General features: G+C 37.1%; 1 long non-coding RNA gene across 2 annotated transcripts in view; it reads right to left on the minus strand.

The window, feature by feature from the left end:
* Positions 1 to 11,986: 11,986 nt before the first annotated feature.
* The window catches only part of LOC120410613, a 55,743-nt gene continuing 53,831 nt past the window's right edge, over positions 11,987 to 13,898 (minus strand). For both annotated transcript variants that reach the window (XR_005602914.1, XR_005602913.1), the window contains exon 5: positions 11,987 to 12,030. This is a non-coding gene — a long non-coding RNA (uncharacterized LOC120410613). The remainder of the gene's footprint in view (positions 12,031 to 13,898) is intronic.

A 13,898-nucleotide genomic window follows, 5' to 3' on the forward strand; every position in this document is an offset into this window, starting at 1 on the left:
AAGCTGATGAAAATGGGATTTTTTCCCAGTTTTCTGCATGAAAAACAATTTTGTACATGCATTAAATAGAACTAAGGTGTGGCAGCAGGGGTTGACACTGCTAAATAATCCAACACTAAACCATAAGCAAAGTAAAACATAAAGAAAAACCATGACAGCTGGCAAGAAAACATTAAAATCCAATGCAATAGAGATCTACACATTCACAGCTAGATAAATTGAGTTATATTGTGCCAGATATTTTTGCAAGAAAAAACATGTCTTTTTTGTGTATATTATGTAAAACATAATACATGTAACACAGGTACTATAGAAGAATATAAAACAGTACATACAAAAAAGTCACTCACATATCCCTAAACCAGGACATTTCAGCTGAGGCAAAAAAATATCAGATTGCAAAGGAGAGGAAAGCCAATGTGAAAAAGCATCAATCCCATTTTCTTTTCCTATATAGTTATGATGTTTATACAAAAGACACACAGCTCCCTTTGACACTGTGGATTGCCACAAGCAAAATGACAAAAACAACGAGCTTTTAACTTGTGTAATATAACAACACAATCCTTTTGATGACAAAATTTGCAACAAAAATAATTCTAAAAAGGCAGCATACATGTAATCCACTTAAAAGTGTTAACAAGGTGTAGCAGAGTCTTAGTTGTATTTCCAAACTCTGTTGTTAAATATAACCAGAACATAACAGTAAAAATTAACCTAAAGCTTAACGGCTTATGTAAGAGTGCTTTAATAAAAAAATCCTACTGAGGTTATTGAACTGTACAATTAAACCCCTCCCACTAAATACTTTTCAGTGCAATTTCCATCTAAAGCTTATTCAGCAAACCAAATGCCAATGCATTTCTTCAATTTCCACTTCTTTGAACCTGCTAATGTATGAATAAAAAAAGATTTATTTGTGTTATTAGCCACATATAACCCTCTTGTCTAAAAAGTAGATTTAAACACAAAATTTCTGAGATACACATGAAACTACAAAATATCTAAAGGATCATTTTGATTTTTTTTCTGCAAGCTATGTTTGATTTACATCAATTAGATCTTTCACATAAGGTATCATATAACAGGAAGGCTAATAACCCAGAAATAACCTCATTAAAAAAGACAGCATATCGGTCTAAGCAGAACGAACTCTAAGCAGAAAAATTAGTGACCTGGAAAGTAGCAGGAAGAGGTAATAGCAATACAGAGAAAAAATACATTCCCATTAGCTAGTCAAAAGTAGAAATCACCAGCAATAAAGTAAAAATACAATAGAAGCATAAAGAGAACACTTAAAAATATTTTTATCTTTTGAAATTCTGCAACAGAAAACATATTTCCCCAAACTAAGATGCTGTCTAAAATTATTTTATTACTATGGATTGGTCTGTGCTTTCCTTTTTTTTTTTTTTTCAGATGCTTAAACAGTCCTTGGCAGACTATTATTAGCAAGTCTAATACATTTATATTAAATTATCAGTGTATGATTCCAGTGTCTGTGGATTCATCTATTTTAAGATTAATGGTTAATAATGGAAACTCAAGTTGGATTTACATAGTCTTTATGTAGCCCTTGTCTAATGTTAGCTGCTTAGATTCAAAGTCTAGCCAAACCTTTTAAAATAATTCTTATTAGTGTATTGACAATATTTTCAGAAAGTAATTTTTAGGTTTGATTAAATGACACTTTCTTTAATTTTTTGAGAAATGTTTTGTTAAATATATAGGTCCTCCTACCTAATCCAGCTCAAATTTGCCAGTATAAATGAGGATAAAAAGTATTTAAATCACCATTAAATTGCAAAGTTTCTCTTGATTTTATTTGAAAAACTACCTTTAGTTTACTTTAATTTCCAAAGCAAATTAATTCAAATCAAACTATTGGGTACTGCACATAGAGTAGATTTCAGTGGTTTTCTTTGCTTTTCAGTTTAACGGGTTTGAAGTCTGATGAGAAGAGGAAAAAAAAAATCCCAGCATACATAAAGAAATCTTAATTATAGGCAAACCTCCATTTTTTATTTTCTTTTACTTTACTTCATAATTTTTAATCCAGGAAAATAAACCCTTTTTTAGACACTCATCTTTGGATCAATGATTCAGCTGCACAAAGACTTAATTAAACCATTTGGAATATTCTACTCCCCAAGTCTGTAGATTGTTTTAGGCCATGATTGCTCATTTTTAGCTCATTGCCTACAGAACTACAGCAATTTTATTTCTATACTGTGGCCCCGTTTCCAGCAGCTACTGCCATCACCAAGGGTAAAGCATTCAGTGATGGCAGGGGAGCCACGAAAAACCTGAAGCCTCTCTGAGATTGTGGAGCTGGGTTTACTCAGACTTAGCCCAGAACATGAGGGACTCTGGCCTGGTGCTTTCCATCCTTTCTCTGCAACATAATTCCACAATTTATACCAGAAGACAGTGATGCAAACAGACACGGGACTGTGGGGCAGAAAATTCATCAGTGGAGAAAGGGAACAAAACATTCATGATTTTTATAGCTTTTTACTTTATTTCCTAAAGCAAACAGATACCACCCCTGAACATAACTGGGATGGCCTTTCACGTTTTAGACACCTGGAAGAAACCAGGGTGCCACCTTCTACTACAGACTTGTCCAAAACTGCTTCCCCTCTCTTTTTGATAACACTGCCTGGCTCCACTACAAACCAGGTAAGAAACTGGGAATTTGTGGCTTGGCTAGAACACTTTTAAGCATCATCATTGCCCAGACTTTCCTTTTCTTTACCCAAGGCTGATTTCCCTATTTCACACTGGTAGGAGAGGCTGGCCCATGGAATGTGTGGCTACAGAGCACTTGAAAATGCACTAGTAAGAAACAATAGACATATCATGATCCAAAACAAGCATATTTACAGTCAAAGAAAATAAAATCACTAGTTCTGGGGTAATGGATAATTGCTCAAAGGCACACAGTATGTGACCAGACAAGCAGGAAGTTACACCTCTCTGCTCTCACACAGCCACCTCCAATGGCAAAGCCAGTACCAGGAAAGGGAAAGCAGGTTTTGAATGTCAACATGAAAAAACACCACAGTGTCAGGCATGGGCACATCACCAAACAATGACCCTCTCTGGGACAAAAAGAGTGTAACATAGCAAATTTCTTGCTCCTAAAATCAAAATACCCTCTCAACCACTAGTTTTGGAGGCATCTGTGAGAAATCTTCTGCAGATTTTCTCAGGCATCATCAAAAGTTAATGGGAGCTGGGCACTTAATTCCCCTTTATGATTCTTAAAAAAGATGTGGCCAGCTACTTTTAATTTATTAGGGAGCAGATTTGTAAAGACTCTTTTATTATAGAAGCAGTAAGGGGAGCTATTTTTCCATAAAATATATGTAAATATGATTTATGAAAGACAGAAGTATTACTGAAGTGAGAGATAAACTGTTTCAAAACTTCATGTTCATAAAAGCTAGGTAAAAGTACCTATTGCTTCAATATTTTTTCCCTCGTACACATTGGTATCTCTCCCAGGTAACTCAAAGGTGTATTCTCTGTATTCTGTTCACCTTACACTTGTAAGTACAATATCTTTACTGAAGACATCAGCTATGAAATTACAAAAGGAAACGAGGCTGAAGCACTTACTACTGCACAGTTACTGATCAGGCTGCTGCTTGAAGATTAAAAAAAAAGTATTACCACTGGAAATCAGATTTGCAAACCTTAAAGGAGAATTTACTCCTGAAACCACCAAATCGGAATACAACTATCATATGTAAGTGATTTCTGAAAGATTTATTAATTTGCTAAATAAAATGTTTCCTAGGAATAGCATTGCAGAAATAAATGTAATTTGGAATCTGTTAAGTGTAAAACAATTTACTTGAAATAGTCCTTTCCCAGTTTTTTCCTTTTTCTCTCTCTAGACTGACAGGAAACAGATGAAATTTTACTATTAAGATCAAAGGGTATGCAAAAAGAGAAGTTTGAAAAAGAGAATAATGCCTTTCTCTCCCTGAACATTTTTGACCACAATGCCAATGAACTCTGACAGCTCATGGTATCAGCTGTACATCAAAATCCAGCAAGAGACAAGACTGAGCATCTCAGCTCAGATATTCCAAGGGATTTCACTTAAGTACCTAACCCCTCATTTTAAAAGTCTCATTTTAATAGCTTGGTCAAAGATTATGATGAAATCACCTTAAACTCCTCCCAGGTTCCTTCAGTTGAATCCAACATTTACACTTTGAATTACACCTATTAGGAGGAAAGCAGATACATCTATGATATGGCTCATATCTACTGGGCTTTGCTCTATGGTTCTTATGGTACAAGTTCCAAGAGACAACCAAGACTCTTCACATGAATGAGAACTCAACACTCATTTTATCTCAAAAAGGCTCTGCCAAACAACACTGGTCTTGGGAAGTGCTGAAAGCAACTTGATGGGTTAATTAGTGACCTACAGTATCCCAGTTTGAATCACACTAAAGAGTTTGACTGAAAGGTTTTGACTAAAAAGCTCAAAAATCCAGAAATGTTCATGTATGTATCTCAAAACTAAAAGTCTTCAAATACATTGACAAAACTGATGCAAAAGGCAGCAAAAAGACTCAGCACAGGCATGATTATCTGCATAAAAAAGTATACTAGGTTTAAAAAAAAAATACTCAAGAGAAGACAGTGAGTCCTTTTTCTGGATACACGAGACTGCACAATGATGAGCTAAATGACCAACAAACATCTTCAGTCAGAATTGGACTTGAGAGCTTAATACATGCTGGCCACCCTTGGGCCCTTACATTCACTCTGTATGAGCTCTGAAATAATTAAACTGTGACGAACACTTTTGAAAAGCCAGTTGAAAATCCACAGCAGAAACTCACAATAGAAAATTTTCAATTGTTCAGTAAAGCAAACAAGAACATGGCCATTATTTTGCAGCCAGCACTTTGCTTTCACAAGGATTTATTTTGCAGAAGACTCTATGAGACTGCTCTCCACACTTGCCATGCAGATGAGCTGCTGGATGTTTACACAGAGGGAATGGGGTCTCTCTAATAAAAAGCACTATGTGCTGCAGTAGCTCCATTAATCTCCCATCACAGTCTTACATAAAACTGTAAAATCTGAGCCCTTACAGTGCTCAGTGAAAGCAGAGCCTTTCTTCTCCTTTCAGGGAACCAAGCTGTGCCCATCCATCTAGGCACTGGAATTGGGCAGTGGCTACTGGGACTGCACAGGGCTGGGGGTACAGGGATGGACAATTCCCCTGGTTAAGTGGTTGTGCACACAGCAGCCCAGCTGCTGACCTCAGAGTATTTTTCACGTGTATTGTCTTGCGTAGAACAAGGCTTGATCACCAACCTGAAGTGTTCACGTCTGCTGTTTATGCAGCAAAACAGTTCCTTCAAACACAGGCAGAGTTGTATTATTTAAAAAAACAAAAGAAAAAGACTTTGGTGTGACTGGTGACAGCAGATGATGGAGCACTTTCTAACCATGACCTGGTACGTCTAAAGAAGATTTAAGAATATTTTTCTCACAATTGGCCAATGAGATATTTGGAACAGAGAGGAAAGGAAGGAGAAGGGGTGAAATGTCAACTGTCTAGTATGTCACACATGACAGTCAAATGTCACCAGAACTCAATCCTAGAGAAATATGGACTTCACAGTAAAGGTTGCTTAAAACAAAAGCCCATTTATCTGAATACTGAAGACATTTAATCAATTTACATGAAGGATTTCAAAATTAGTCAGACTGTAATGAACTATGAAATACTGATTAATGAATTTTTGCAATGTTTGATTAGAAACTTAACATGTATGCTAGCACATTTTGCTATCATTACATTTATAAGCTAATATTTGTTTCTTGAAACTGCCAGAGTATAAATAGCCCCTGGGCTATGGAACTGAGCATGTTTACTATTAACCAAGTATTTTATTTCAAAAGTTGTGAGAATTTTTAAATTACTAAAATCTCTTCCTAAGTTCAATAAATAACAAAAGGATACTTTCATATTTGCCTCTCTTTTTTCCTTTCTTGTGCTAGACTCTTTACTACAACCTCTCAGATCTTCCTAACAGCACATTAAGCAATCTCTCACCTGCCATTTAGGAACCCTTTTCTTACCTCCTACCCAGAGTGAGCAAAAAGTCAAGTTGCATGTAATTAATAGCACTAAATATAACTTGTATAGAGTATATCTAGTACTTGTATGAAGTATATCTAATACTTGAATGAAATATATAGTGTTTAAACTTTTGCAGAAATGCATTGACCAAAAATTTTACTGCCTATAAAGCAACCCAGGAAAACTGGGACAGTGGAGTGTGTCACAGTCAGTGGGAATTTTACTACTCATTTCACAGGGAGCCAAGAACAAACAAGAAGTAACAGACACACCTCAAGACCATTTAATTCTATTGCCAAAACAGAGCTTCAACAGGGTATCATTAAAATACCCTGCTTTCATATCTGTAGTGACAAGGTTCACATAGGTAGGAAACATGTTGAGACACTTAAGCGCATATGAAGAAATTAGCCGTATGCAAAACGGCCCCTTCTATGAAAATTAAGAAATTGCTTCTGCATATTTGTCTTTATTATTGTCATTATCACTTCTGTGATACTAATTAACAAGTCAGACTGACACCACTTTTTGCCATTACACAGCAAGTCCCCATTAAAGAAGAGACCCAGAGAGTCCCGGCCTCACTGTGGTTTTTTGGCTAATTAGCCAAAGTGGTCTGGGACTCCTAAATGCTAACAAGTGAGACATCGAGTAAGTTCTAGGTATTGGTTCAGACCCCATTTTTTAAATTGCAGGTACTTCTGAAGAGACATTAATCACTCATTCCCCAGTTGTTACTTTTTGAAGGGCCATTTTTATATCACTTTAAAGTTTACTGTCAAAATACATTTCTTTTACTTGAATCACATGTACCAGCCACCAGGTAAATTATGTTCTGAGTCCATCTTAATTTTATTTTTTCTTATACTTTCTTAGAATAGCCTTAATCTCATTAATTAAGAGTCTCATAATCTGAGCAAGATATAACAAAAAAGAAAAAAAGCCTCCCTTTCATGACAGTATTATTCTAACTAGAAATTATAATTGGTAACAAAGTTAACAACCTAGAATTAGATCACATACTTCAGGAGGTCATCAACAAGTGTAACAGAATGTCAGTGAATGATTTTTATAAAGTATTAGTATAACAATCTGGTTTCATAATTGGTGAGCTGCAGCTTCTTTTATTGCATGTAAAATGAAGAGATCCCTTCATCCACAGTGAAAAATGGAAAATCATTCAGTTTGGGGCTTTTGGTTGCTAGTAGCAACAAATACTGGAATATTGCCATCTGGCCTCTTGTTTTAAATGAGATTTGAATAATCAATTTAATAATGGATAGAGTACATACTTAAAGAAATAATCACTTGTCATATCTTAAGAAAACTTTGGTATAAAAAAATCCATTGTATGAATTAATGCAGAGCACATAACAATCAAAAGAGATGAGGTAATTTTTATTTTTGTTACTGTTGCCTCAAAACCTTAAGCTTACAAGGTTCTAAATATCACATCAAATATCTAATAATGAGGGGAAACTACTAAGAGCAATTGGTTTGTTACAAGAACTCAAATCCAGTAATGACCAGAGAGATTAAACCATATAGAATGGCATTTTGAACACACTTGTAAGTCATATGGTGCCAACAATAAAAGGGATAAAACTAAACACAGCAGAGAAAAAAAGACAAAATAGGTAAAATATTCATGTTACTACTGCTGCTTCAGACAAGATGAAATGAGAGTTCGGAATATGGGAGCCCCAAGTTACAAGTGTTTTCTTCACTTATAAGATGTTTATATAGCTGGCAAAGAGTTCCTACACACCATGGTGAGACCAGGAACAGGCTCTGGGTGTTGGTTCTGTCCTGGAAACCCTGGACTCACAAAGACACTCTTTTTTTCTGAATTTGCATGTCAAACTGCCATCACAGGAGAAATCAACAGGAATCAGATGCTCAACCATGGCAAATTAGGAAAAGATACCACTCCGGAACAAACAAGATAAACCTTAATCGCAGATTTTACCAATGTTGATTTTGACTGGAAATCAAGGTAACTGTTTTCAACTATGTTTGTGTGAGTTAAGCTCATCCCTCTGATGAGAAATGATTCTGTTGGCAAGCCTCACCCTTGAACTGTGAATTTGTTGTAATAAATGCAATCTGTGCATAGAAGCACTTCCATAGCAGTAAATAGAGACGGACTCCATTTACACTTCTTCTGGAAAGAAGGTGCTTCAAGACAAACTGGTACCAACTTCCCTTCCCAAGTACCACACACTTCCGGGTACAAATACAAAAAAATGCCTGGATATGAAGTACAGTCTGGGAGTTGTTCAATTTTATAGATTACAGGCTTATAAGCAAAATAGACTTTACATTACTCATGGTGCCAACGATATCATCATTCCAGCTCTACTCTCACTGGTAACCTGCCAGCTGACACCAACACTGCCACTCCAGTGACAGGCTCTGTATTCCATGCAGGGCTCCACCGACTGGCAGGTGGCATTTACCACTTTCATTATCTGTGGACTAATTATGACTTTCTCCTACAAATGGTGAGTATATTTTGATAATGAATGATGTCAACATTATAACAAATGTATTGATATCATTTGAGCCACTGTATGGTGATACATATTTTTAAATTAAGTGAAAATATAGAAATGCCAGGTGGTTAGAAAATAATCTCAGCTCTATACATGAGCTCTTTAGCTTGGTCAGGTAGGTCCACAAGTTGTAGTTTCACCGGGAGTGAAATCACAAGAGGAAACTGGGAGAATTGTTTAAGTCTTTATTACAATACTTATTACTGTTTTCAGCAGTTCCTTGTGACCGGTTATCTCTGACATTTATAAAATACTAATCACCATGGAAATGCCTAGTATACATCCCAAGCAAGAAAGACAGAAAGTCACTGTCTCCTTTATTGTGTCTTTTACCACAGAACTAATATCTGTAGGTGGCTTTTCCATGCAATATTCTATTTTAATATAAGCTTCTCCCAGGAGCTAAACAGATTTTTAAAATCTTTAAATATGGAAAAGGACAGACTGTTAATTAACTTCCCCTAACATGCTTTTATATCATGGGAGGAAAAAAGAGCTGATAATGGTCTTTCAACAATCAAAAGGAGAAGGAATTTTCAACCAGGAAACATATAGGAGAAACCACTCTGCCAAGGAACTTGAGAAAAGAGTCCTGCTCACCCAGACAAGTTTTTAACGTATAAATCCATAAGCTCCTAAGGAAAACAGACACTAAATTTCAAACTTAACACATCTTATACTACTGAATTAAATAAAGTTTTCCATCTGAGGGAAACATGGTGTCCCAACAATTCTCAAAAAAGCCCACTACAAGAATAACACAGCTTATCAAAGAAAAAAAAATTAAAAGGTATCCAACAAAAGAGTACATGATTTCTAGGATATGATTTCCAGCTTATATCTGGGCTGGGAATTAAATGAAAGCTCACAGAGTGGGCTACTACAGAGCCAGGAATCCAGGACTACCTAACTCCAAGATTTATCATCTCTCAGCCACCTGGGTCTTATTTTCAAGGCCTGTAACTCTGCCATACAGATTGTCTTGTGCCCCAAGAGAAGGCACATCACAGAAAGGAATTCTCTAGAAGAGCAGGTAGCATTTCTCCTCACCAGATGTGACAGATATCAATCACAATAAAACCAAACACTAAAGATAAATCCTCAAAGAATAAGAAAGAGCTTTCTCTGTGTGACTCCAGTGCTGGTGCTTTTTGTGCCAGGCTGAGGTGCAGCAGTGAGCACAGGGTTCTGTGCTGGGTTTTACCAGGCAGAGCAGCTCATTCTGCTCCAACTCTTGCCAGCTCCCACGACCAGACACAGAAGTCAGACAGAGACCCCAAGGAGGCTTATTAGGAAGTTTACTTGCACCACACAAGTGGGATCATTGTCAAGCCTTCTTTTTAAAAATGCCACTTTCAATTTTCCATTGAATTTTCCATTCAAATAGCATGAATGAAATACAACCTATTTCTTAAGAAATTAGGTTTTCTTTCCCGTTGCTGAAGTTTGTATCTTTGGGTTACTAGCATTTAGGAAGGTACTCAATAACTTCTATAGGGGCATATCCTCACAAAGCCCTTTCATAGACAAAGTGCCTCAAAGAAAATACTTTTTTTTCTTTTTCTTCATTTTAGGAAGACAAGAAGCATAACATTACAATCAGAGAGAAAAGCTCTCTTTATTCTCTGACAATCATAACATTAGCAAGCCAGATGTTGCTTTCACCTGCACCCAGAGCAATCTATTTCTACCTCATTTAATAAAACCACAATTGGAATTGTGGCTCAGAAAGTGCTGGGAAAATACAAAAATGCAAAACAGATGTGAAAGGACAGTTATAGATGTGTGGACACAGTAAAACTCTTGATTTCATAAGTCTTCTTGTGATCTGCAAGCTTATCATGCTATTTAAAGCCAAGCACCATTCTGAATAATTTTTTGTCCCCAAAAATTCATATAAACAGAGTTCACCAAAAACATATGCTTACAAAGTGTTCTGAAACTCTTTCTCTAAAGTCAAAAGAATGGATAGTTTTCACCAGAGACTACTTCACTGAAATCTTCTGAGAATTAATGGAACATGAGATTATCAACACTGAAACCAACATTCACGGGAAAGTATTTGCATGGTAAACAGTAGTAAGGACACAAGAGTAAAGAAAAGTAAACTTTTTTTAAAAGCAACACAACTCCTCAAAGATGAGGGCCTGAGGGCTGACCCTGCACGGCTGAACATTACCCAGTGATGCCTCTCTGCATAGTACTTAGAAAAGGAAAGTACATGGAAAGAAAGGTATCCTCAAAATCCAGCCTGCATAATGGAGAGATGCTCAACACAGCAAATACAAAGCATTGCAGAAAAGTTGCAGTGATTTTGTCCGGTTAGGAATGCTGTGAAACTATTCACTAGCTTGATTTTATGTATCACTCTTTCAAATGAGTAAGTTTATGAAACCTTCAAACCACCAGAGCCGCTCCACACGATGCCGTCGCCTAGAGCAGAGCTGTGCAAACCCCATGAAGCAAAAATGCAAGGCTTTTTTCAAAAATGAGTACAAACAGACTTTACATTTAGATTTTTTTTCTTTTGGCACTCTTGTCACTTTGTTAACTTGAATGACAAACTTTACTAAAAATTTGCTATTCAGTCTAGTAATTCGCTCAGTATGTTTCCTGGTGCACATTCAAATGGTCCAGGGACGACGTTACAGAGTAAAGGACTTTGCATGGCAAACACTTAGTGACTCAGATCTTTAAAAAGGAATCTGGAAAACATCCCATGCAATGCATCTGCTCATCTACCATAAAATTCTGAGGCTAAGGTTTCCTAAGTAGGAGGGAAATATGATTATGTACTTGGCATCAATGCGAACTATACCACATTCATTTTCTTCTGTGGAAAAACAGAGGGAGATGTGACCCTTCTGATTCTCCCACATAACTCTAATAAACTACAAAATATATGGCCTGTTCTAATAGGACAAGATCTGTAAAACTCCATGTGAGCTGTTGCTGATCCAGAGGCCATGCTGCTCGTGTCTGAAACATGGGACATAAGAACATGGAATAAAAATTCATGGGAAACAGGCCTGAACAAATGACATGCAAGAGGGAATGCAGAGTGTGAATGCAAGCAGGGAATAAAGGCTGCAGGCTGAAGGGAAGGTGGAGTGGGAGTTTCAAAGCAAACAGGTGAGGAAGGTTCATCTTTTTTTTCCAAAGCTCCATCTTTGGATTCATCACTGACAAGTCTGTGGAAGTCTGAGGTGTTTCCAGATGTTTTCATTATGGCTTTTTGTAACAGTCCCATGGGCTTATCTTGGCACACCTTGACAGCACATGTTTTAAGTCTGCAGGAAAACGGAGACTTACCTTCATGGACTTCTCCCAGCAAGTATGCTCCGTAACTTCTTTCTGGAAAATAAGGAGGAAATCCTTAAGAAGCTTTTTCTTTTACTCCCTTCAGTGAAGTACGGAAAGTTTTGGGTCATGAGGGCCATTTTCTCAGGTTCTCATTTGTTAATCACAATATTCTCCTGCATTACATTATGTAAAATATTAAAATTCACTGTTATTAACATCCTAAACCCTCTTTTTGAGACACAAAGTAGACCAAGATGCTCTGCCCATCATGCAAAGTTAGTTTGTGACAAAGAGAATAATCTGATGGGTTTCCTCTCAGTTTACCATCGAAGGACTGCAAACAGCCCATTTGGGATGTTCTGTGGCTGGGCAGCAAAGGAACGCTGCGTAATTGCCCTGTTCCAGAGCTTTACATGCTCACTGAACCCTGTGCAGAAGCAAGGCAGGAAGCTTGTCCTGCCCTTGGAGAGCTGAGCTTCAGCCCTGCCCACGGGAACAGCCAGAGCAGGACACTGGGGACAGCAGGGGCATAACTTGCAGCAAAAGCCAGACTGGAAGTTTCCAGAAAAAAGAAGGGATATGCCAACTTCATGGATCCAAGCTTTGGAGATGAGGAAAAAAAAAAGAAATTTTCTAGAAATCAGAGAGACTCTGTGAAGTTCAGTTTAATCCAGACGCCACTGAGTCAATGGACTGAAGAGCAAAATAAGAGGACTATCTCTTTGCCAGCCTCTAGCAGGCAGGAGTAATTTATTTTAATCCCATTTTGTGGGGGTTTTCCATCATTCAGCAGTTCTGTTTGCGCCTTGTTACAGACTTACTTTGCTTCACATGATTATTAGTGCATTTTGATTAATACAGCTTAAAAAATGGGAAGCATTTTGGCTTGCTGATTTTAAAGGAAAGGAAAGGGCCAGATTCACCACTGGTAGTCCTATATTCCAGCTCATACTGGTTCTGCTGATAAAACCCAGCAATTAAATACAGCAGCTGGGCCTGTGTTTCAGCTATACTATAGAAACAGTGAAGGTATGGATCCAACACCTGACACGAAGCAGCAGTGTTTTAAGTCTATCATGAACAGAAGTGCACGAAACAGGTCTTGAATTTTCCATAACCAAAAATACTGTTTGGGACCTCAGAACAGAAGCATAAATTCAGAAGCACTGAGACAGAACCATGCCTGCCCAGATAATCCCCGCCCCATGCCAGAATTACTGATCCAGCAGTTTTCTCTTGAGGCATGTTTTCATAGAAAAAGCAATATATATTTGGGAACTACTAAGATAACAAAATAGCCTTTCTTCCAATTCTTTTACTTGTTAAATATGTCAGTCAGCAAACAGGACACAAGATAATGAAAGAAAATCCACTACACTGCAGGTGCAAGTCTTTTTAAGGTAATAGAATAACTAGAAGTCTCTGGCAAACTAGTATTTTCTTCCTACAATAATCACTATCCAAAATAATGGATTATGATTTCCAAGCAACAGCAAACATCAGGGCTTGATTCCTTTAGAAGGAGCAGAAGTCTAGGGCACACGAGAGATGGCTGAATTTGAGTAGTAAGGGCCAGCCAGTCTATTAATAAAGAGCAGAGCTAGGAGAAGCTTTAATGTTTCATGTATGCATACATGTGTTTATAGAGACGGGACAGGTCGATACACTCAGAGAAGCCACGATGAGGAAATGAAGAATATACTGCAGATAGAATTAGTACCTATTTGTATCTTAAATGCAATATGCAGAATACTTTTATAAGAAAAGTATTATGACACAGTAATTTGGCCATGAGAGGGTAATTGACTTAAGATATTCTGATAAAGATCGATTGCTAGGGTTTGGAATTATGACACCAACAAAGTTACAATGACATTAGCACAAAGAGAGAGACACAAATCCATTATAAAGATACAATC

The sequence above is a fragment of the Corvus cornix genome, chromosome 11, assembly GCF_000738735.6.
Source record: "Corvus cornix cornix isolate S_Up_H32 chromosome 11, ASM73873v5, whole genome shotgun sequence".
Classification (NCBI taxonomy): domain Eukaryota; kingdom Metazoa; phylum Chordata; class Aves; order Passeriformes; family Corvidae; genus Corvus; species Corvus cornix.